This window comes from Lepisosteus platostomus, chromosome 7, assembly GCF_059453375.1.
Source record: "Lepisosteus platostomus isolate fLepPlt1 chromosome 7, fLepPlt1.hap1, whole genome shotgun sequence".
NCBI classification, from domain to species: domain Eukaryota; kingdom Metazoa; phylum Chordata; class Actinopteri; order Semionotiformes; family Lepisosteidae; genus Lepisosteus; species Lepisosteus platostomus.
In genome coordinates, this window is record NC_142617.1 from 63,633,369 (window position 1) to 63,655,725 (window position 22,357).

The 22,357-nt window shown below is 38.5% G+C and overlaps 1 protein-coding gene across 3 annotated transcripts in view; it reads right to left on the bottom strand.

Annotated features, from left to right (window-relative positions):
- Nucleotides 1–19,706, bottom strand: part of LOC148659463 (zinc finger protein 609-like) — a 110,798-nt gene extending 91,092 nt beyond the window's left edge. For 2 of the 3 annotated variants that reach the window (XM_088641725.1, XM_088641726.1), the window contains exon 1: nucleotides 18,026–18,493. The gene's annotated coding sequence lies outside the window, so the exon portion shown is untranslated. Of the gene's footprint in view, nucleotides 1–18,025; nucleotides 18,494–19,688 lie in introns of those variants that run through there. The other variant, XM_088641727.1, reaches the window with a different exon arrangement.
- Between the last annotated feature and the right edge of the window lie 2,651 nt (nucleotides 19,707–22,357).

Sequence of the window (22,357 nt, forward strand, 5' to 3'; positions counted from 1 at the left end):
GAAATCAGACATCAGTGTTCTGACACAGAAGTCCATTGGCAATAAAAAGGTTCATCACACCTTAGCAGTAATTCTTCAGCGCCGTGTGATGCAATGCTGAAGTTAAAGCTTCCCCACAACATCAAGTTGCTTAGTTTCTGCAATAAGGTACCACCTTATTGAACAAAATAAAAAGTCATCCAGAAGATCAAGAAAGTGCTCGATAGCCTAAGGTGCATTATGTGCCTCTGCAAGTTTACAATGCACTTCATACTGTAACCAAATGAAAGTGCAGCTTCAGAGACCATACACTGTTTAACCAGGTCAGTCATGCTCTAAGTAATCACTAGGAGGGGTAGGATATAATTTAGTTCCTGGTTCAGACCAATATTTAAATAAAAGTAAATAACATCTTACAACCATACTAAATGAAAAAAGCTAGTAATTACATGTATCTAGTTTTGAAAGCAAGAAACAGCAAAGAAAGGAAGCTTAGGTGTAGGACTGTATTTAAATTGTATATACACTAAATTGTGTATCCAACGGGAACATATCCCCTTGCTTTCCAAGACCTCAGCTGAAGCTCATTTCATCGTCTGGCCTGCGTCCAGAACAGCTCCTAACTCTCTGAAGAGCTCCGAGCCGCTCCTGCAGTTCTGACACGAAGGCGGCCATGACGCTCGGAGCAGCTAGAAAGAAAAGGATCCCGTTTGAACAGAATGACAAAACCACAGCAGTGTGCCTGAGCTGAAGCCTCGTTTCACAACAGCAGCCAAAACAAATGTCTGATGTTCAATCCCATAATAACCACATACATGCTTTGCTATTTTTAATTATACAGTAGCATGCAGAAGAGCAGGAGCTCCAGCCCTTATAACAACAAGCTCTTCCTTCACAGGGAAGTCAGATGGAAGACTTTTCTGCCTGCTAAGTGTCCTTTTTTAGGCTTTGCTGTTTTTAAGATTCATGAACCAAGCTCTTAACCTACTGAATTGTGAGTGATGATCTTGTGCAACAACCATTTAGTGAAAATTCGCATGGACCAGGGTCGGAAAAGGCTGTATTATTTGTAAACATGGGAAAAAACAACATTTTAATAAAATATTACCTGCAATAGTGCATATTACTGAAAACGGTAAACAATGGTAATAAAGATGTTGTCTATAGGCAACTAAAATTACATTTACTGTCACCCAAAAAGAAAAATGGTTGCCATGGTGACTACACCAGTTGAAACGGTTGCTGCTACAGTCCACAACCTAGAGATTCCTTAGCAGTGCTGTATACAATATCATGTTTCTGCTAGATATGCTAAAAAATTAGAACAACTGTGTAGAAGAGATCCCATAAATAATAACAACAACTATTATTCTTATTAAAGGACCCTACAAGATATTACGCCCTTATTTATATGACATCTCAAAGGATCCTGTAAGATCCTGAAAGATTATATTTTGCAAACAAAACAAGGGATACTCGGAGTCCTGTACTGGATGGAGCAGGATCAGTCTATAGAGTGTAAAAAAGTGGTTCAGCCCCTTCACTCCCGACGAGGGAGTCATGGATTCAAATTCCCAAGAGGGGACAGGGCTACAGTTCTTGCTTTGTCCAGACTTTTCCAGCAAACCCAAGAATACAGAAAGAATAATGGGTGCAAGTAAGATGCTTTAGACAAGAGTGTCAGACAAAGGCCTACAGAATATTTATGGGATCCTACAAGTACTCTTCTAGGACCCTTCTAGGATCTTTCAAAATCTTGCAGGATTGTGTTCAAGATCCCATTCCAGAGTCATACAACATGAGATCCACAACATGGGCTGTGGAGAACGAGAGATCGTGCTGAAGAGGGCAAGTATACATGAAACGCATCTACACATCTACTGCTACATCTGTTCTCTTTCTTTTTCTCGTTTACAACCATTTTTTGTGCAATATATGCCAGGGACCTGTGCAATACATTTATGTCTATATTTACATCCATATCTATATTTACATTTATATTTATATTCATATGTGTGATACGATTTTCTGTGTACTGTTCTGTTCTAGTTTGTTCTTTGTGTGTCCGGACTGTGAGTAACTCTTGTATTGTATTGTATGTATTGTACTATTAGTATATAATTCGTTACACTGTGGCTGTGTTGTGTGTGTTAAGCTGCTGTTGCACTGCAATTTCCCTCACGGGATCAATAAAGTATCTATCACTAATAGAGGATTCTCAGTTAAAAGAAATACTTCAAGACCAAACTGAGATGCTAAAACACATATGAACCCTGAGGAAAAAAGGTCTGGAAGGAAACTGTGAACAGAGGCTCTATTTCACGTTGCATAATTTTCCTCCAAGCATGACGCAGTAGGACCGCAAGGTAAGAAGAACACATCTGCAGATCTATGTCTGGGTAGAGAATATTCCCCACTGTGAAAGGATGCTGATGAGTGGAAAACTGACCGATTAACTTCAACCCACAAAATCAACAAACTAAATACCTGTGTCTGCCTTACTCTGAAGCACTAATCCTGACGCCCCCCTTCCAGTGGAAATACCAGCCGGACTGACAAAATGTCTTTGGACCACACAGGACAGCAGGAAGCTTGAAACATAAAATGATCCCTTTTTTCTAACCTACGGAAAAATGAAAAAAAAATGCACGTCTCATTTAATAAATGAAGAAAAGGGCATACCAGATAGAAGGTTTTTTTGTTTTTTCTTTCCAACAGCTGTCCAGGGAAAGTGTTGTCATTCTTTACTAAGACAGAATGCACATTTCAGCTTCAAGCAAGTTCCTCTGCTTGAAATGTTTCATTCAATTAAATATAATTGAAGAAAAACTTGCAAAGCATGTAAAAAAAAACAGACTACGGTATTTTTTCCATTAGTAACTCAGAAAACCCTGGATATTAAGAGTTTCTGTATCTGGTTTTAAAATTGAAGGTTACAATTTCACGTGCCTAAGTCAGAACTACGATATTTAATATCTGAGCTTGTTAAATCTTAATTGCATGTTTATCTTTGTAACGGTAAAACTATGTGTGCGTGTGTGTAAGCTATTGGAAGACGCAATCAATTATCACTGTTAATATGCCAACTAGTCTGGCTCCTTTGTCAGCTGGGTGAGTCATAGTCAAGGCCTTTGCTGCAGCTACTACACTTCATTATAATCAGGAACTGCACTTTGTTGTGCTTGTCAGGTGGCTCTACCTTAATTAAACCCAGAGTAATTAAGTTCAATATTTCACATTTACTATACAGTCTGGAGATAAAAACAAAACTATTACCATTCCAGCACAAGCAGAATTATCTGTTGCTGTTTCAAGAAGCTACATTATGATTTTAAAATAAAACTAAAATACTGTGTACCTTCCTTGGGAGCTTTATATGGGCTACTTCTTAGAATTGGTGACATAAAAAGAATACAAAAGTGCAAAGAGAGAGAGATACTTGGAAGAATGAGAACATTAACTTAATTGTTAAACAGGAATTCTGCACAGAAAAGATTCCCAGCAGATTCATCTTGCCATTATATTTTTTTCTCACAACCACCACTAATTAGTGTGCAGATTATTTTACATCTCAATTATTGTATCTATCCTGTTGATTAATCACAAAATGTAAAGGCAAGTGTTGTTAACGAACAAACCAAAAAACTATTGGACTAAAGCCTGTATTTAAACTGAGGAATTCTGTATTCTTCAGACAGTTTAAACAACCCTCCTAGTCCTGTTTGCCCTTTCATCCTTTTCTCTTTTGATAGCTTTTCACATTGCCACTTTCAACAAAAAGTGAAAGCCAACAGCAAGCAAAAGAAAATGGATCAGCACAAACAGCCATTTTGTCAACCACCAGACTGCAGTGGTTTTGGGATGTGACTCACTGTGGGCTGAACTCAGACCACTAAACTGCTGTACAGTCAATTCAATCTCCAGCCGATTCTGCACATAGATGTGCAAACAGACACATTTTACTAAACAGCAGAGCTGGAGTTAAGTCAAAGAGCTCAAAGGAAAAGCAATTTTTTAAAGCAATTTTGTTATGTTTTTTCCATGTTTATTCTTGTTCCATCTGACTTAACGCTCAAAATGAACTGAAAACAAAATGCAATCATACAAAAATTATGATAAGGGTACTTACACCCTATGGTGTCCAGCCCTGTAGTCCGCACCAATGGAGATCAGATCTCCTATTTTAGCCGAGCTTAACCTAATCCATGCAACACTCCAGAATTCTGCACTGCTAGCTGACATTCCTGACAATTCAAGCATGTTTTTCTCATTGACTTTGGATGAGAAAGCTTAGGGTATTCAAACACATCCACATAGCCTGTGAAACGTTGCCTGAATAAGCAAATGTTTTTATAACATGGCAGTATGGCAAAACTTTCAAAGCCCTGTCATGATTGGACACACTTATTAAAGACTGGGAAGTCCAGCAATAATGCATTAGGGTAGGAATTCTATCCTTTACTTAGTCATTGTTGAACCTTACTTGAGTCACTCCATCACAGCAGGACATGCTTACCCATCTCAGAAGAAGCTTGTGAGTAGTTTTTCTATGGGAAATTCACAGAAGGAGCATTTATAATCAATAATCCAGAATTATCATTATTCAAACAACACATATGGGGCAAAATGTAACTGTGCAAGGACAATGTCATCTGATAGAATTCTAAAAACATTGAGTGACACAAGCAGCTGATCAGAACTTTGGAGAAACAAAATAGCAATAATGTATTCAAAAGCGACATTTAAAAGGGCTCAATGCCCATTCCCTTTGCTTTTTGTAGTAAAACACGAGCCATGCGTTTTTTCCCCTTTTCCAGAAAACAATCCACAGCCATTACAACATAACAACTTAGTTAGACTAAGCGTTAGCAGCCCCCACCTAGGAAAATAAGAACAGAACGATGCAGATTAAAAAAACAACTATTTCTTGTTTGCCTCTCTATATGCAGTAGCCTTTCAACTGCTGCGCTCCTACGGTTTATGAAAATGTCACAAATGGTTTTTGTCCCACTGGTACATGGAGAGAGTGGAGTAAGAGCAACAACACTTTGGAGTTTGGAGGGAACTACTGTTAAGGCAGTGGACAAGCTGTTTCATAAAAACGTCCATCCCTCGGGCACAGCTTTGAAACCACAGAAAAAGAATTAGGGGACTGTTTTTATTACAAATAGACATCTAGCGTCACTTGATAAAAGTGCTCCCACTACAGCAAACCAAGAATCATAGGAATGGAAATGAGTAACATGAAGCACTTCGCAGGTGAATGCTTTTATGGGTTCTTTCTGATCGACGCGTGTGGTAGCTCAGGATTAACAGCCTACCACTCACCATGTCAACAGGTTCTTAACCCTCTCTACACTACAGACACTGGCTGGGCCCATCTGTTTCTGCTGTAGAACCCCATGCTAGGCTGGGGGTAACATTTGCAGTGTACTGATGATGTATGTATGTGATAGCACATTGATGTGCACTGCTTTAGTCTGCATGAAGAGGCTTTAAGTGTGTGTAAACTGTCTGTCTGAGCAAGTAAAAGAGACAAGGTCAATAACAGCATCATCAATGAGAATTGTGTACAAAAGTGGATTTTAGTCCATAAAAAAGCAGCTGGCTTAAAAACACAGATGTGAGAGCTAACAAAAATTAAAACAGTACACATTAGAAAACTGAAAGGCGCTGCAGAATTTTGTGGGGAAGGCAATTTCAAACCAGACTTTGGAGAGCAATCAGTTAGTCAGCATAAAATCTACAGCAAATTATGAAATGTTGACAGCAAGTGCAAAGACAAACACTTTACTGTATGAAAGACTGAGCTCCCTTTTGCATTGTATCAAAATGAGCAAGCTATCTATACTTAGAAACCTTTTAAGTATGAGAATGCAATAACATTATTTGATTACAGAATCATTAGATCTCCCAATCTGTTTTCAAACCTCATGTTATTTTAAGACTCACAGCACGATTGGTTTGCATGATCGATTGGTTTGCATGATTGATGAGAAGGGTCTCAGTACAGGGCATTACCAAAATGATAGATGCCCGTTTGACTCGGAACATTAAACTGTAAACAAAACGGCTTGAAATCAAGAACACCACTTTCCCCTATTGATCCTTCAGATGGGCACGAACTGTTCTTCCTTCTCCACCCAGAGTCTCATGTGAAAATACTTTCAGATGTATTAGACAATCTCCTCCTCCCAAAAGCACAAACTTGTATTTTTAGAAATAAATTAGATGAAACAGCAGTTACAAAAGCTGTGAACATCTTAAAAGCCACCATGCAGCCCACACACTGTCTAAATGATCCAATAAATGCAGTCAAAAAGTGCATTTATATCCAAAAATATCCACAAAAAAACAGGACTCGGATCTTTTATTACATCCAGTTTAAAATATAATGATTAATTACTTGGCATGAACAAAACACAGTTCCAGGAAATCCTTTGGTATGAATTATCAGGGCGATTCACGTCATGCTTAGAAAATGTATACATTGAAAAGACAAACATCTCAGTAGTTTTTGCTGGTATTAAATACCTTCTTTCAGAATGCTGTCAGACAAGATTTCCATAGCAGACAACAGGACAGAATGAAACAAGTCCTTTGCTGTGTTTTCTGTGACCGACTGGGAAGCACATACAACTGCCATGATAAAGTACTGCTCCAGAAACTTCCAGAGGTTCAGAATGGAAGGAAACCAGCATACCATGACATGCCCCATGCACAGCAGGCCCATTATTGATGAGACAGTTACGCAAATGCTTTGGATGAGATACGCAAGCCTGCCACTGGCAATCCTTTGAATCTAGATTACAGAGACAAGGTATCTCTCCTGCTCTCTCGCTGTTGCTGGTTTCAGCAATGAGCCTCTTGTCACTCTCATGTCAAGCTACGGGTTCAACATGCGGTCAGAGGAGCAAAGTCACATGACTTAATTTCATTCCCAAGAGCAAAGGGAGCAACTCAATTTAAAGTAACATACAGCTGAAAGAAATTCTTTCTGTAGCTCATTTCAACCACTTCTTTTCTAAGAAACGGTAAAAAGCCTCATAAGCCTCATGTTCGCCAGTGAGAAACATGTAGAAGAGGTCTGAGAGATGGGAGAGCACTTTCAATTCAATGGTGTGGCCGTTATCCTCCAGGGGGCTGGAGAGAAAGGTCTGGCAGTCAAGCACTCCAAGACAGACAAAACAAGAAACGCAGAAATAAAAAATCCACATGCATTTACAGCCTTTCCCTAACCATGGTGATACTCCTTGATGTATTGCCAAATGCTGCTTGTAGCATTGTCTGCAAAATGAAAAACACAACGTCATCTATGGGGAGTTGAATAACAGGCAAAATCATAATATCATTAAATACCCACAGTTAAAATCAGTCTTCCATGTCCTGCTTTACAATAGGCACTCTACTTAACCAAGTGCATGGTACAGTACATACCTCCAAAAACTACAAACTACTACTTACTACAAGCAACAGGGCAAATCATTAACAATGTCACTCAGCACAAAACCCAAACCAAAGGGCAAAATGTGTCTCAGTAAACACTATAGCTCCTACCAGCAATGTAGCAAACTGGAGGGGGTTGGAAAAAGGTGAAAATATTGCGTTTTGATCACTATGTAGATTAAATCTACAGCACTATATAAACAATAATTATTCTCAATACATTATGAATCTAAATAAGCTAACCATAATGCAAAGATTTGGAACTAATTCAAGCAATCTTTCTTCAGCAGTGAAACTCATGCACCCAGCACCCAAAACATTTATTTTAAAGATTGAAACAATCCGTTATTTTTTGAAGGATTTAAACCCACCAGCAAAGCATGACTTCTGGTTACTGTAATTACAGAATGCCATCATGGAAAAAGATCCGACAGGGAGAGCTTTTGAGTTAAATGGCAGATCCTATAAACCAAACTACAAGTGCAGTGCTAAAAATACACCTCCCTTAGCTTCCCTCAGGACATGAACATGATGTAGTGCAGTGTATCCAGGTACTGAAGGACAGTGCTGCCTACCAGTTTCTCAGGCACTTATTATTTCTTGGTTTTATTTCTTGGACTAATTCACTGGCATTTCAATCAATTTCACCTCAGGCCTCGGTTTAGTCACAAACACTTCATTACTGATAACCTACAGTTCTTTTCCATTTTTCATTAACACATCAATGGCCTTAAATTGCAGCTTGCTAAAAAGAAAGATTATCCACCCTTAAGATTATGTCAAAATACAAGAGTAAGAAGAAATTCATTCAATATTTTGCGAAAACCGCAAAGAGATTAGAACATGCCTGTCTGTAACCAGTGGTAAGATGGAAACCAAACCACAAATGGCAACAAATAAAATAAAATAAACAACACATCTTTCATGGGAAACATTAGGACAGACACAAATAATGAGCTTTGAAGTTCTGAATGAATTCCACAGAAGTGACGCACCAAACTCCGGAATTAATGCTCTGGTTTTGTTCGTCACGACTCTTGCAAATTCAAACCACAGCCTACCAGAAAGACAAGAGAAGAAACCAAACTAAATTAAATCACCTAACTCTTCACAACCTAACGCACAGTGAATGTTATGTGAAAGAAAATAAGGAGGAACTTGTTTTGTGTGTCTATATTGGTGCCCGTATAATTACCAGATAGATCTGTAGCTAAAAGAAAAATACTATTTAATAAATGCTATGCCAAAAAGATGCACATTTTTAAAATGTAAAGCACCAGTCCTCAATTTTATACTGTTTTTAAAACAACTCTTTTCCTCTGTTCAGTAACAAACAGAAACACAAACACATGGTGCACTTCATAGATCCAGCATGTGAAGCAGTCTCAATTTAAAATACAGCAAGTAAAAACTTCCTTACACATTTTGTAAAATGAGGACAACCTCTTTTAACCATACTAAAACTAAAACTCTGTTTGCATGAGGTTCTCACTTATTGAAATCCATACCCTGGTCTCCACCTCTGGATTGAAAAAAAGCTCACATTTTCTCTATTTTAGCATTAGAGAACAATTTCAAATGCCTCAAAGTGTCAGCAATTCTGTTAGATGTATGGGGAGATAGGCAGTTTTGGAAATCACCTCCCCACAGATGGGTTTGTCAGTTGTTGTCTGTGACTTCCTCGAAGCAGAGCCATTAAGATTTCACTATGCAATGAGGAAGCCACTGGCCTCATTACTGGGTATTTTTTTTTCTAAGCGACTTCATCCTAAACTTTGGAGAGTGCCTTTTCAAAACTGTGCACTGCTGTTTGAAGAGGTCAGGTTATGTTTCCTTTTCCTGATATTTAGGGCACTCACAGCAGCAAATGACTTACTGGCACATCCAAGAAAACACAATTACTCATTAGTTAACAGATTTCTTTTGAGATATTATCTTTAAAGTAAGCAATAAAACCAAGTTCCAACAAGGGATTACCCACATTCCATTGGAAATAGTTGACAGAAAATCCAAAAAGAAAAAAAAAATCACAGGAGGAAATTCCCATTGCAGTACATTTTACCAAGGGAAGGTAAAATACAGATCAACTTGAATTTGCTAGCCAATGACATCAAGTTAGATATTTAAAATAAAAATGTTAATGGCTGTGAAAAAGCCTCTAAAAGTGTTAAAACAGGGAGAACCTATAGCTTTTGATTTACAACAGTTCATTCACTGTATTGTAATGTAAAATGACAATATAGTATATAGTTTATATAATATATACTGACTTGTATATAATATAATAATAATAATAATAAATAACATTACTTTATTAACCCTTTACAATTTCTTGCATTAGGAATGATCTTTTCGCATACCCCAGCTTGCTCTCCATGAGACACACAGACACACAGATAGGGAGAGAAGCTGGGGGTCAGAGCGCAGGGTCTGCCACTGTACAGTGCCCCTGGAGCAGTTGGGGTTAAGGGCCTTGCTCAGGGGCCCAACGGAGTAGGATTCCTCTGCCAGCCGCGGGATTTGAACCGGCAACGTTCCAGCCACAGGCGCAGATCCTTAGCCACAGAGCCACCGCTCCGCCCCAATGTTTTAAGTGATATCATGTAATAACAGAACATATATAGACTACAGCCAGTTTCCAAAACTACCTATTGCCCCACCTATATATAAACATAGGATTCTGACCTGTGTATTTGATTACCTCAGAAATATGAGAGATTACACCTGCATCATAAATTGAGAAGTGTAATAATCATGGCCAATTTTAACCTCCACACATTAAGATATACAAGATTGTGCATTCTCAGTTGGTTGGCTGAAGAAGCTGCCCTTAGCCTAGTCTAAATATGTTGCACTTCACAGGTAAACAAGTGGTGCAAGTGGGGCTTTTGTCTTTATCTCCATACAAAAAGGTCCTGGGAGCAACTGACACCTCCACGAACTCAACAAAGAGAGGTGTGTGGGAGGCTTCACTCTTCATTGTGAACTGAAACTGTTAGGTTGGAGGTGAACAACTGCTGTTTAAATGGCTGGTTTCCATGCAAAAGACAACAGTTTCTCAGAACATTTAAGACTCTTTTTATGCTGTTAAAACCTAGTTAACCATGTGGACCTGCCAAGAAATATGCAACAAGGAAGACAGGGAGTAGAGTAACAATGCCCTTAAGCACATCTAGAGTGTGTCCAGATCGTGGACAGGAAAGTCTTTTTCAACTGGAAAAAAGCACTTCATCAGATGTAATGAGAAATAAAAATAACTATACTTGTCAGGAACCCATTTCCAAATAAATGGACAAAGAAAAATGTACAGCTTTTTCTTTCCTCTATGGCCTTCCAAAACCATCGAGATAACAGAAGTTGTCATGCAGGCTTAGTTCTCAGCACTCATGCTGTGACAGTACAGGATACCGAACTATTGAAAACTATCAACAGTTGGTTGAAAATACAACTTAAAATAAGTCAGCAAACGAAAACTTATGTTTAGGTTATTTTAGATTAGCAATTAAACACTATGGATAATATTAGTAACTGGATGTGCAAGAATAGAAAAATAAAATTATCATGCAGGTGGAAAACTCTTAACTCACTCACAAGGCTGTTTGCTTTGTAGCTATTCTTATTAACCCAGATTTTAATTCAAAACATGAACCAGCTGAGGAAACAAACTCAATTTGAAATTTGTGGACGTCTCAGACATGATTGTAATTATCTGTGTATCAATATAGAAATGCTACCAAGAAGACCATTTTTTGCTGAACAATAAGATGAACCTACTATCCACTGACTGAGTGAAAGCCACATAAAGCTAGATATAGCTGTGTCTTTTACATAAGACTGGAAGAGAAGCTGCAAAACGTGAGGCCCATCTCGATCATCTGGTGCTGGTTACTAATTGACTGGAGAATTTTTATACAATTGGTTCTTGAAAGAGGATAGGATATCAGCTTGGACAAGATGGCTGTGTAGCTTCTTTCACACTCCCACAATGCCATTGTGTAAAGTTTTAATTGCTCTTCCCTTGAATTTCTACTCATGCCCCCTGGCTCCTATTTCACGGCTGATTCAAAGTCCCTTGACTTTGTCAACACATGAGTCCGATCTCTTCGTAGTCTTCTCTATTCAGGACTAAAAGCATTCCGTTCTTTCAGTCTTTCAGTGTAGGACATTCTTGTAAGCATGGGAATGGACTTGGTCACTCTTCTCTGACATGAATTCATATCAGCACTATTTTTTTGCAACATGGTAATTAAAATTGTACACAATAGTCTAAAAGAGGTAAAAGGATAACATACCCTAACTTTATCCCCACATTATCTAGAGGCTGTGAATAATGCGTCTGTACCAACTTAAGTATTTTTATAAGTAGTCTAATCAATTGTTGCCCACAAGTTTGTTTTATAACCTCCATTTAACACTCTGGTACACATTTAACTATACATTTAATAGTATATTAACACATGTAATATTTGTCTATATTAAATACTATCTTTCTTTGCTCTGTCTTAAAATTTAACCTGTTTTTGTTTTTATTTCCTAAGCATCTTTGACAATGTTTGTTAATATTCCTATTGTGGTATAATACATCTGCTAACTTGACTACTTAATTAACTATAGCAGAATCTAGATCATATAAATTAGAAATTAATCTTTTTATGAGGAACTTTTATAAAACTAGAAATACACTACAATACAAGCAGTTTGCATTCATCATTACTGCTGCTTGCTCAAAGCAATCTTTAAAATCCTTAAGTACAACTGATAGAATACCATCAGGCTCTGAAGATGTGTTATATGCAACAGAAGCACTTAAACACATCTGCTATTTTTATGCTGATATTATTTAATATATAATTTTGTCTTTCCTCAGCTTGAGGCATCTTATTGATTTCTTCCTCAGTAAATATCCATTAAACACATTAGCCATTTTCTTTTCAGTGTTGTTTAAACAGTCACACTTTAATTCACCCTTTGTTTATGCGATATCGAAATAATGAAAGAAACTTTAATGCTCGCCTCCATCACACTATTCTTTGCCACACTCTTTCTTGGCCCAGATCTTTTGCCTGTGTGTACAGTCCAGCTACACTCTTTGTCTTGAACTGAATCCTGTACTTTTTCAATGCCTTTAGATAGTGTTTTCTTTCTCCTCTAATTTTGTAATTGCATTATTAAATCATTTACCCCTCTGTTTTATGTGCTTTGATCATTTTTTTTCTTCTGGGATGAAAATGTTTAATGCTTTAAGCAGAATATTTTTAAAAAGCTGCAACACAGTCTTTTTCTTTCCATTGTACAATAGTTTAAAAAGAAAAATAAATGTGTCCCATTACATTTTATGGGTTTATTGAACCAAGGCCCTGACAAACCCATTTCTTTCAATGCATTATATATGTGTGCAGAGAACAATACACATTCAAAGAAACAAAAACATTCAAATAAACACCCTGTGAGTGCAGTACCATGTTAACATAGATGAAGATCACTTTTGGAAAAATGTGGTTTCCATGACAGTGAGTGCATGTGGCTGAGATTTGTAAGTTTTAGTCAAAGACATCTCAATTAAAAGTACCACAGACTGGCAAACCAGGAAAATCCCAGATTAATTAAACAGTAACAGGCGAAAAAATTGTCAGTGCCAGCTGATCTAAAAAAAAATACTACCCTCCAAACAGCCGCCATTGATTGTGGTCGGAAAAAATCATTCCCCCACATTGTTTGAATAGAGAAAAACTGGTTGAAAAAAGAGAAGTCTTTATTAACGGACACCTCTGAGAAGTTATCAAATCGATCAGCAACATAAAAAATAGCAGTAGTACGTTTTTGTGCGTTTATAAAATAAAACTGCAACTCCTGCAAGCATTAGTGGCTCTGTATTTCACAATGTTGATATTAATACATAGGAGGTGGTGCAATACCTTTGAAAATCTGAAAGAGTGTGCATGGAATTGTTATGCAACAGAACGAGTGCACTCCTACCTCAACACCTTAAAACGGAGATAGCTCACCTCCAAGGTATGGCTCACTAGATTCTGTGGTTCAACTTAACTCGTATGCGATTCTTTGGGGATGGAAGGCAGAATGTATAAATCCAGGTAAGCTACTGAACAGAGAAATGTAAGAACAAACTGAAAGCAGACATAGTAGAGCGTAAGATTCTAATCAAAAAGAGGTCATTTGGCCTTTCTAGCTTTCTGCGTTTTAGGTGATAACTAACCTCAAGAGCCCATCCTGCAGTTTCCTGAAGGAAACCAGAGGACCAACTTCAACTATGACAGAGTAGACTGATCCAGGCTCCAACAACCACCTGTGTATCAAAGTGCCTCCTGTTCTAAGATTTTAAAACATATTGCACTGTTTAGGTCACTGAATGACAAAAAATAAAACTCCGGCCCTACAGGGAACTGAGAAAGAAAGGATTTAAACTGACCCCACAGGCAAAGAAATTCATGAAGTGTGAGTGGGAATTAACGGAACAGGAAGTAAAAAGAGAAATGTTTGATGAGATTTATTGGAAGTTCATGAAGTCCAGGAGCAATTTTAATGGTAGAACAGGAAGCAGGTTCTCATTTACAGAGAAAAGCAGGTTTAATAGTTGAACAATCTTATCACTCATTGGTAAAATATATTTATCATAGTGGTATTCATCCATCTTCAACATATTTATTTCTTTTGGACACTAATTGTACTAAACACCAACAGCTTAGAGACTGCATGAGGATGCGCAAGAGGAAGTCATGCTTTCTTTCATCCTGTTCAGTACGGAGCTATCGGCTACTCGGAAAGGTAGTGTTAAATGCAGGAGCTCGGCATCACTCCCTGCAGTCTCAGAGGGTCCTCAACAGTTCCTGGGACAGCTATTGCACACCTAGCCAAGAGTACCCTGGACTGGCTTACAAAAGGCCATCCAGCCCATGTGGAGGAGGTAGGCCAGCTGAATACCACTGACTGTGGAATTCCAACTACAATAAGCTAAAACCCTAGCCAGGGCTCAAATTGGTCATGCCTAGACTACAGAACCCAGCCTGTGCTCAGACATATTTAAGCTATCGGGGAGCCCTGGAAGAATGAACCATCCAAACAATTTCCAATTGGTAGAAAACACTACAACAATGTTTCTCAAAATATATGTAAACAAGATACCTTAAAAGAGATTCCGGTACTTAAGGATAACCTTTCAGAATATAAAAAAAGTCACAATGATGGCTCCTGATACTACAAAACTGAAAACTGTCAACCTTCAGCAAATCATCCAAGGAGGTGTGGTCATACTGCCATTCCTGGGTTTTTTCCTCAGTGACACTCACAGACTAGACTTTGATGCTATGTGATCAAATAGGCTAGCTTGTGAGATGCATTTAATTAGTGCAAGGGAGAGTAATAACAGTACATAAGTAATAAGAGATGGTAGTGGCAGCAAGGAGAGACAGCTACTGGACATGAGTTGAACCATTTCCTGATGGAGCTTTTTAAAAAAATCTCAAATCCATTTAATCAACTTGAACAAAAACAATTATTCCCATTGGGATTAATTTAAAAGGAATCGAAGAGGGTCATCAACAGTTATATCAGATGAAAACAATCACGTTGGCCTGCACTTTACAACCAAAATCACATCTTTTCAAAACCTGTCATAATAGGGCAGGCTTGGTAACCTGGTAGTTACTGAAAACACAGTTTAAAACTATGGGACAAGCCAGAAAACTACATTTTTTAGCTTCACTCTTCACAATATGGAAACACAGTATTAAAACAAACTTTCTTATGTAACATTTTACAGTATGTGCTGTAAAACAAACTGCAGTTCTGTAAAGACTTACTATTTTTTGTGCATTTCATTGGATCATGGCCTTGTTGCATGAAACTAAAACCATCCTATGCCTAGATATTAAAATGTGCAAATTATTTATAAAAGTGTCTTTTGAAGCCAGTCTATCAAAACCAAGCAGGTCTTCATTACTTAAACTCTTTTTCTGAAAATCACTTTTCTTCCCTAGACAAAGATGGTTTAACTTATTACAGGCAATCATAGTATGAAGAACAGTAAATTTCATGTTAAGGGCAAAGACAAAGTCTATGTACAGTCTAACATGTAAAATGCAAACATATGTACAGCACAAGAGGAAACCGCTGTAGTTAACTATTTCATCATACATCTTCTTAAGTGATCATAGAAGTCAAACCGTCAGTCAGCAGCTATATGACAACCAATAAGACAAAACAAGACATTTGTGAACAAAGTACACATTTTCTGTTGGGACTTAAACCCAATGGGCAAGAAAAAATACAGGTTGACAGGGAGAATTTGTAAAAGGCATAGGCCTTCAATACCAAAGATGTGTAATATAAACAGACAATTCTCAAAGGGTCTGGCTATGCCCAGCATTTACACAGCACTTCAGATTTCAAAGGACCTCAAAGTGCTTCAGACATGGGGGAGACCCACATCATCCACTGAGCTGAGCACTCACCTGCTGGCCTTCTGGCAGCCATTATGCCCTCACAGCATAGAGCAGAAGTGAGAAATTACATCAACTGAACCACAGGGGACATTTAGGGAGGTCATATTGTTCAGGACCAAGTGGAATACAGCCACTGCACTAGGATTAGAACCCTGCTCTTGGGAACAGTGCAGTGGGACCTTTCCTTAAATTAAACTGTTTAAGGATAATCCCTTCTCTCCAACCATTTTAAATCAGCAGATCTATGGTCTTAAATACATCAATTATGATTTTATATCAGAGTGTGGCTTTCAACAGAGAGCAATAGGACACTTCTGTTTACTGGGGGTGTTTAAAATGCCTTAAATATTAATTCTGTGCTAGCACATCATCCTTCCCAATGCAACCGAACGTAATACTTAAGATATATACTTGTGTCAAGCATATACTAATACCTGACACAATAACAACATTATAGAAATACGGGAAAGTACTGAAGGCTTTTTTATTAAAATAATTAACAAGGGAACTCCATTCACTTCGAACACTGACAAAACAGCATCATACACTTAATATACCCTTCCTGAAGCATCCCTAATTCACATTCCATTTCACTTTGACCAAATTAAAAGCTTACTGGATGACTCCAGGCAAATTAAAATAATGCGGGTATGTTCTCAAAGTCATTCTTCACTCATTCAAACTTTTAGAAGCTAGATTTATAGTCTTTTTACAAAATTCAACACCAAAACAGGAAGTGGGGATTTATAACTTGGTCTTTGTCGAATTATTTTATTTTACATTTTTGTGGAGAGGCAGTTACAACTGTCCTCAATGGACAACCATTTGCTAATCAACCACTTAGCACATAAAAACCAACCACTTCACTAGATAACATACATCCATTTTAGGATTTTAAGTAAAAACAACAGTAATAACTACGTTTTTTCTCAATAAATTGTGCCAAGTCCTATAATCACTTTTTACGGTCCCCAACTGGCTCTCTTACACTCAAGTATCACATGGTGGATTCATACGTGCTAAATGTAATTACAATCAAGGCCTCATATAAGCCGTTGCTGTATACATATTTTTTTAAGTTTACTTTCGCTTTCGAGAAAGGTGAGGTACAATTTCACACACCAAGAAAACCAATAGACCCCTCAGATGAAAACTGCGCCAGGGTTGCCGACGCCAGTTCAAGCACATAATCTGAGCACATCATGTAGACATGTAGACAGTGTCCATTGTGCACTGCGCTGCTGCAAACGCCTCCGGAACATGCCCACCAGTGTGTGACCAACGAGGTTAAACATTAGGCACAGGCCCCAAATGCAATTCGCAAATCTCTGGATTCTTGTCGTTGAGCTTTTTAGCGACGCTGAAGAAGACTCTTTGCAAAGGAAAAGTGAGGGGGGGAGGACGAAACCTCCTGTGAATAATTTCAAATGTGAGAAATGACCGCGTTTTTCCTGTACAAAAGAATGAACCCCCGACTAGTGTGCCATAAATGCACATCGGCGCAAGAGCCTAATGAAAAGGCCGAACATGATTACAGAGTAGATAAAATTACACCTCTGGGGACTATCCCGCTCTGTAAAACTAAAATTTGATTATCTAAGAAGCGCTGGGCTTTGAGACTCAAAACCCTTGATAGAAACAGGAAACTCCTGTGATTCGAAATGGTTTAAAAACACAAAGCCCTCTCGGTGTGCTCTACCCAATCTATGTACTTTCCCCCACTAAATATGCCATTCTAAAAAGGTGTAAGTAATGCCTTCAAAGACAGCTTTATTCTACATGGTTACGTGAAACAGTTCAGAGCGAACGCACATGCAATTACATATTAATTTCAGAAAGACCGCTGGTGATTCTAAATCAGTACTTCATGCTGGATGGCTTGGGAGACGAGCGTGAAATTAAATTGTTTATTTCTCCAATCCCCAGAAAGAAAAAAAAAACACACTTCCTGAGCCGTCGTTCTGTTTTAGTCGGCAGCCGTATTAGGGGGAGAAAGAAAAGGTTAAGGAATCTGCTGTAATTCGGAGTTAAGGATAAAAATCCACTGTTGGAGTCTCCCAGACAAAGGGCTTTCGGCAAGCATGCAGTTGTGAATACCTCCCGCATTAAGAAAAAAAAACCCGAAAAATTCCAGCACTTACCCACTTGAGCACCCCGATCCCACGAATATTTAAGTACACTCCATAGATCCAGAAAGTTGGGGGTCGGGGAGGGGGGGGGGTGGGAAAAATGCGAGGAACACCGATTTATTCAAAATAAACAGACAAAATAAATCAATAGAACTCCCAAGAAATCCAACAGCAGGGGAAGGAAAGGCCAGTTCACTGGACTGCTGCCATCACACGTTGAATCCCGTTCAAAACTGAAAAATACCGGCTAAAACGGGCATTTTTAGGGTCGATCGCGAGCCCGATTCGAGTTATATAACGTCTCCTCCGGTCCCGGGAAGTAAAATCCAGTTTTCTGCCGGTTTTCGCACCAGTTTAAATCCCCCGATTCTGTTTCTCTGTATCTCTAATATATCTTGATGGCTGTTTGTATCTTTCAATGCTGGGAGATTGATACAATGTAACCAACAAGCAGAACGAGGCGCACGCAAGCTCAGGCACGGACTCCGCACGGACTGGACCGCGACGACGAGGAACGTCGCTAAGAACCGGAACTGGACTCTCTCCAGTTGTGGACTGGCGAGTTTTACTCAGCTCGGAAGTCACTTGCATTTGATAAAACCCATGTGTTCTCATTAATGAAGCCGGTGTGTTCACGGATGGTTTTTAAATCGTAACAGAAGCAGTACTAAATGCGAGTTTTCCATTTCCTAAGCGTTCAACATTTTTACAACTGTTGGTAAATGTATTATACCGAATAAAGTAGTACAGTATTACGAATATTACGTGTTACACAAGGCAAATGTGAGGAGCTATAAATACAAAAGCATAGCACACGTAACCCCGGGACTAATTTATGTACATAAAAAACTTGCACTTTTTGTTGAACCTGATACAACTTGACATTATAAGATATAGCAGTTCAGGTGGAGAGCTGCGGCAGCATGCGTAGTCTGCAAAGGAACAAGTAACAGGTTTATTCCCTGCTGAAAAAAAGAAGAAAGAAAACACAACGTTTCGGCCGTGGAGCCTTCTTCCACACCTGAGTAATAGGAATAAACCTATTACTTGTTCCTTTGCATTATAAGATATAGCCAGAAACAAGTAAACTCACAAAAATACATTGGAAACTGCTGAGTTTTACGAATAATGAAAGTATAAAAAGACAAAAATCTAAGCCACAACATTAATACACTTATTGGTATTTTTGAAATACGGAACTACGTCTCAAGGTAAACTGTTAAAGTTGCATTTTGTATTTTTTATTTCAACAACACAAAACCCAAGCGTCCACTGCTTGTTTTCATTGAATGTTATGTACCCATTATATTAATAACATTTATTATTGTTGAATAAAGTAAATTTAAATGCTCAATACTACCAGTTTACACATTGCTTACAACCCGTTTATATATAACTGGGGTATATAACAGTATATATTATATTAATGTTTTAATGTGTTTAGAGCTAATCAGGTAAATTAATTTGCACAGTTTTCTTCAGTCAAAAGGCAAGGATTGGGTTATAAAACTACATCGAGTGGCGTGTGTAAAAATGGATTTTATAAAGAAGGCGTATCTCACCAGCCTAGAAAGACGTACAGGCCCACTAGAACCGGTATGAACCAAAGTACAGAATAACTGATATGTAGTAGCCCTTGCTGTACTAAAAACAACCCGTAGTTCACGACACTTACCAACGGTTCAGCTTGTGACTTGGACAGCCGAACGGACCTGACTGACGATCAAACGGTTCAAACGGTGGAGATCTAGAATCTCCAATTAATCTCGAAAACTGTTTTCGGACGCACCTTTCATTTCTCACTGCTCCCCAGGCTGACACTGCGATGAGATGTATATATATATATTCCTATACAGTTAACAATTCGCTATATATCCCCGCAAGTTTCAAACAGTGTATAAAATATAGTGTGATTCGTTTGTGGTTTGTGAAACCTAGAGCAAAAATGAACCTATCTGGGAACTCAAGGCAACACGAAGCCAGATTCTGTTTCATTTTCTTTGCACTGTACTCGCGTTTCCCTTCCAGTTTGGCGTGAGCAGTGCAGTTCATTTTGACTCGGTTGTACATGTACGATTGCTGCTTGTATTGACACGCAAGGGGCCTTCTTTTCCCATTTATAAATCGTACATTATAAGGGCGACTGTTTAACCAAACACATTTAATTACTCCGGAGAAGTAACAGGAGAATGCTAACAAAACAATATACAGTCCGCTAGTGAAAGTAAGAGGAAAGGAGTCTCTGTGGCAGTTTCTTACAACTCAGATTTTAATAACCAGATATGAAGCACAGTTCCTGTCAAAATATCTCTCAGGGCACTTCTTTTTAATGCTATCTGCGTCTGAAGTCATCACCATCAGCGTCTACGGGTCTAATTTAGATAAAAAAGCATTCAGTGGGAGTTTAAGCTAAAAGTACATGCCACTCTTATTATAATGTTGCCCTTGGGATTCTCACATTTGATGTCTATATCCTTTTCAGGAGCACACAGACTGAGGCCCTCATTAACTGTCAGACCCAGATGTGGAAGTTTGTCACTGCATCCCAAGGCCCTGGGATTTATTAATGAATCGAAAGGCATTTGATTTCCCCTGTACCTGCAGCACCTTAGCAATCACAAACGCAAACCAGATTATTCTAGTTCATATACTTGTGTCTAAAACGTATTTACACTATAATGGCCGTGTTTACGGCTTTGTGTGTCAGGCTACTGTTCCTTTGGCTGAAATGTCCAAAACAGAACTGTAATGTAATTCGTACTGGATTTTAATTTTTTGTGGTTCATCATCCTTGGCTGGCTTCAAACATTCAAGTGTCAAATTCTTCAGAAAGCAAACCACCGATGAGACGAATCGGCTGCTGCCAGACTAAGATTTTCTCCGTCCCTGAACGCGTTCAAAACAGGAAAGATGGGCTCTAGGCCTAGGATTAGACTGCAACATCAGTCCAACGGAATAATCGTGAAACATTTGCTGTTTTAACAGACATATTTCTGTGCTTGCTCTGAAACAACACGCAGCACATCTGCCTACCACATCCTCAGTACTCCAACTTGAGGGATTCTTCCCTTGTGGACACAGGGTCTCAAAGTCTTACACACACTACTGCATTATTAATCTCACCGATTTTCCAATCGAATTCTAGAGACGTCAGATGTATTATGTTGTCGCTAAAGAACTGCAATAGCTGCTGCCTTTTTGTGGTTCCAAAAATTGCCTCAAATCCATATCAGATGAGTCTGCTTAACCACTATACTATATAAAATATATGACAGTCCCAATAGAAGATAAGACAAGGGAATTAAAAATCAGATCCTCCACATCTTAGTGGCTACTGACGGTTCAGGGAAGCAGGCTTGTGAATCTTTTTCATGAACTTACCATGTGAACTGTAGAGGACATTTGCACTCTCCGGTTTTAAAGAGCTCTGGATAAATCAAAACATACAGCAGCAATTTGGTATTTTTAACAAAGATTTCAGTATTTTGTCCTCGTCTCCATTCCAAGAACCTTCAGCTGTCTTAAAACATGGGCCTGAGCCCACTCTGCATGCAGTCTGCTGTCATCCAAGTCAGACACGAGGCGAACACGAGGGGAAAATCGCCGTTCTCTCATTCTGAAGAGCAGTTAAAGCTTCTTCTTGTGTGAAGCTCATCTTTATATCAGAGCATCAAGAGGTTTATGTAAGCCTTAAATAAAGGCCTGACCTCAGCTGACTGGCTTCCTAAACAATAATGTGGAACAAAATATCTCAGTGGTTAGTGTAATAAATGGATTCAAGCAGAAATAAAGAGAGTGCATGGTATTTATGAGTCTCCATGAAGGAATCTCCAGACAGCAGTTCGGATGAAATACTACTGTATGTAAATGTGCCATGCCTGTTTTTCTTCTATTTTTAAATCACAGTGCCATTACACAATGTTTTTCTTGAGGGCTCCACTACGGACAATGAGAAGGCTATTAACACAGTCAATAACAGTTGACACTATTATATGGCAGAAACTCTGTCTTGGATGTTATACTTGTTGTCAGTCCAGAGCAGTGTCCTTGTTTGTTTTCAAGAAAGATGGTGCTCTGGGAATTTCCTGGTTTGAGTTAGACACGCTGACAAGTCCAATTCCCAGATCTGAGTCCCTCCACTCAGTTCCAGGCTACAAATTTCTTCTATCATTTCACTGCAAGTCTGGATGAATGGACTGCATAGCAAAATATGTGTCATAAATACTGTAGTTGAAGTGTTACATTAACAGGGAGAGTCAATTGCCAGCCTATTCTGAGTGTAAAATACTTGCATGGACTATTTTTAAGCCCAATTCCACATTCACTAGTAAACCTGGGAAGAAA